This window comes from Arachis hypogaea, chromosome 16, assembly GCF_003086295.3.
Source record: "Arachis hypogaea cultivar Tifrunner chromosome 16, arahy.Tifrunner.gnm2.J5K5, whole genome shotgun sequence".
NCBI classification, from domain to species: domain Eukaryota; kingdom Viridiplantae; phylum Streptophyta; class Magnoliopsida; order Fabales; family Fabaceae; genus Arachis; species Arachis hypogaea.
The window spans coordinates 43631512-43635283 of record NC_092051.1 but is presented as its reverse complement, the minus strand read 5'-3'; the positions used below and the strand labels follow the sequence as shown (position 1 = coordinate 43635283).

At 43.2% G+C, this 3772-nt stretch overlaps 1 non-coding gene across 1 annotated transcript; it reads right to left on the bottom strand.

The window, feature by feature from the left end:
* Positions 1-445: 445 nt before the first annotated feature.
* LOC112760500 (small nucleolar RNA R71) lies at positions 446-553 on the bottom strand. Its single transcript, XR_003180937.1, has one exon. It is a non-coding gene; the product is annotated as a small nucleolar RNA R71 (small nucleolar RNA).
* Positions 554-3772: the final 3219 nt, after the last annotated feature.

Sequence of the window (3772 nt, the reverse complement as noted above, 5' to 3'; positions counted from 1 at the left end):
TCTAGAGGGCCTAACAGAGCTCTTCAAAGAAGAAGAAACCATGGCAGCCAAAAACAACAACAATGCCAATAATGCAAGGAAGGTGCTTGGTGACTTTACTGCACCTAATCCTGATTTCTATGGGAGAAGCATCTCTATCCCTGCCATTGGAGCAAACAACTTTGAGCTTAAGCCTTAATTAGTTTCTCTAATGCAACAGAATTGCAAGTTTCATGGACTTCTATTGGAAGATCCTCATCAGTTCTTAGCTGAGTTCTTGCAAATCTGTGACACTGTCAAAACCAATGGGGTTGACCCTGAAGTCTACAGACTTATGCTCTTTCCTTTTGCTGTAAGAGACAGAGCTAGAACATGGTTGGATTCACAACCTAAGGAAAGCCTGAACTCTTGGGAAAAGCTAGTCAATGCCTTCTTGGCAAAGTTCTTTCCACCTCAAAAATTGAGTAAGCTTAGAGTGGAAGTCCAAACCTTTAGACAGAAGGAAGGTGAATCCCTCTATGAAGCTTGGGAAAGATACAAGCAATTGATCAGAAGATGTCCTTCTGACATGCTTTCTGAATGGAGCATCATAGGTATTTTCTATGATGGTCTATCTGAACTATCCAAGATGTCATTGGATAGCTCTGCTGGAGGATCTCTTCATTTGAAGAAGACGCCTGTAGAAGCTTAGGAACTCATTGAAATGGTTGCAAATAACCAATTCATGTACACTTCTGAAAGGAATCCTGTGAATAATGGGATAGCTCAGAAGAAAGGAGTTCTTGAGATTGATACTCTGAATGCCATATTGGCTCAGAATAAAATATTGACCCAACAAGTCAATATGATTTCTCAGAGTCTGTCTGAAATGCAAGCAGCAACAGGCAGTACTAAGGAAGCTTCCTCTGAAGAAGAAGCTTATGATCCTGAGAACCCAGCAATGGAAGAGGTGAATTACATGGGAGAATCCTATGGAAACACCTATAATCCTTCATGGAGAAATCATCCAAATCTCTCATGGAAGGATCAACAGAGACCTCAACAAGGTTTCAACAACAATAATGGTGGAAGAAACAGGTTTAGCAATAACAAGCCTTTTCCATCATCTTCTCAGTAACAGACAGAGAATTCTAAGCAAAACCCCTCTGACTTAACAACCATTGTCTCTGATCTAATCAAAATCACTCAAAGTTTCATGACTGAAACAAGGTCCTCCATTAGAAATTTGGAGGCACAATTGGGTCAGCTGAGTAAGAAAATTACTGAACTCCCTCCTAGCACTCTCCCAAGCAATACAGAAGAGAATCCAAAAAGAGAGTGCAAGGCCATAACCACATCTCACATGGCCGAACATGGAGAGGAGGAAGAGGCAGTGATTCCCACTGAGGAAGACCTCAATGGACTCCCACTGACCTCCATGGAGTTCCCTAATGAGGAACCATGGAAATCTGAGGCTCATTCTGAGACCATAGAAATTCCATTGAATTTACTTCTACCTTTCATAAGCTCTAATGAGTATTCTTCCTATGAAGACGATGAAGATGTCACTGAAGAGCAAGTTGCTAAGTACCTTGGAGCAATCATGAAGCTAAATACGAAGTTATTTGGTAATGAGACTTGGGAGAATGAACCTCTATTGCTCATCAAAGAACTGGATGACTTGACTAGGCAGAGATTACCTCAAAAGAGACAGGACCCTGGAAAGTTTTCAATCCCTTGTACCATAAGCACCATGACCTTTGAGAAGGCTCTGTGTGACCTAGGGTCAAGCATAAACCTTATGCCTTTCTCTGTAATGGAGAAGCTAGGGATCATTGAGGTACAAGCTGCAAGAATCTCACTAGAGATGGCAGACAATTCAAAGAAACAAGCTTATGGACTTGTAGAGGATGTCTTGGTAAAGGTTGAAGACCATTACATCCCTGCTGATTTCATAGTCCTAGAGACTGGGAAGTGTATGGATGAATCCATCATCCTTGACAGACCCTTCCTAGCCACAGTAAAAGCTGTGATTGATGTTGACAGAGGAGAATTGATCATTCAAGTGAATGGAGACTCCCTTGTGTTTAAAGCTCAAGGATATCCCTCTGTCACCATGGAGAGGAAGCACAAAGAGTTTCTCTCAATACAGAGTCAAACAAAGCCCCCACAGTCAAACTCTAAATTTGGTGTTGGGAGGTTCCAACATTGCTCTGAACATTTGTGAGGCTCCATGAGAGCCCACTGTCAAGCTATTGACATTAAAGAAGCGCTTGTTGGGAGGCAACCCAATCTTTACTTATCTATGTTAAATTTCTATTTTCTTTTGTTATTTTATATTTTCTGCAGGTTGATGATCATGTGAAAGTCACAAAAACAATTGAAAAAACAAAAACAGAAGGAAAAACAGAATGAAAAATAGAACACCCTGAAGGAGAAACTTACTGGCGTTTAAACGCCAGTAAGGGTAGCAGAATGGGCGTTAAACGCCCAGTCTGGCACCATTCTGGGCGTTTAACGCCAGAAATGGGCACCAGACTGGCGTTTAACGCCAAAAATGGGCAGCAGCCTGGCGTTTAACGCCAGGATTGGCAGAAAGGGGCGTTTTGCACGCCACTTAGTGCAGGGATGAGATATCCTTGACACCTCAGGATCTGTGGACCCCACAGGACCCCCACCTACCCCACCACTCTCTCTCTTCTTCACCTATTCACCAATCACCTCAATACCTCTTCCCCAAAAACCCCTCACCTATCAAATCCCACTATTCTCTTCACCACTCACATCCATCCTTCATAAAACCCCACTTACCTCACCATTCAAATTCAAACCACTTTCTCACCCAAACCCACCCATAATGGCCGAACCATACCCCCCCTCTCCACTCCTATATAAACCCATCTTCATTCCTTCATTTTCACACAACCTAAACACCACTTCTCCCCCTTGGCCGAAACACAAAGCCCACTCCATCTCCTCTATTTTTTCTTCTTCTACTCTCTTCTTTCTTCTTTTGCTCGAGGACGAGCAACCTTCTTAGTTTGGTGTGGTAAAAGCTAAAACTTTTTGTTTTTCCATAACCATTTATGGCACCAAAGGCCGGAGAAACCTCTAGAAAGAGGAAAGGGAAGGCAAAAGCTTCCACCTCCGAGTCATGGGAGATGGAGAGATTCCTCTCAAGGGTGCATCAAGACCACTTCTATGAAGTTGTGGCCAAGAAGAAGGTGATCCCCGAGGTCCCTTTTAAGCTCAAAAAGGGCGAATATCCGGAGATCCGACATGAGATCCGAAGAAGAGGTTGGGAAGTTCTCACCAACCCCATTCAACAAGTCAGAATCTTAATGGTTCAAGAGTTCTATGCCAATGCATGGATCACCAAGAACCATGATCAAAGTGTGAACCCGGACCCTAAGAATTGGCTTACAATGGTCCGAGGGAAATACTTAGATTTTAGTCTGGAAAATGTAAGGTTGGCATTCAACTTGCCCATGATGCAAGGAGATGCACACCCATACACTAGAAGGGTCAACTTTGATCAAAGGTTGGACCAAGTCCTCACGGACATATGTGAAGAGGGCGCTCAATGGAAGAGAGACTCAAGAGGGAAGCCGGTTCAACTAAGAAGGCATGACCTCAAGCCCGTGGCTAGGAGATGGTTGGAGTTCATCCAATGCTCAATCATTCCTACTAGCAACTGATCTGAAGCTACTATAGACCGGGCTATAATGATACATAGCATCATGATTGGAGAGGAAGTAGAAGTTCATGAGGTTATATCCCAAGAACTCTACAAAGTGGCGGACAAGTCCTCTCC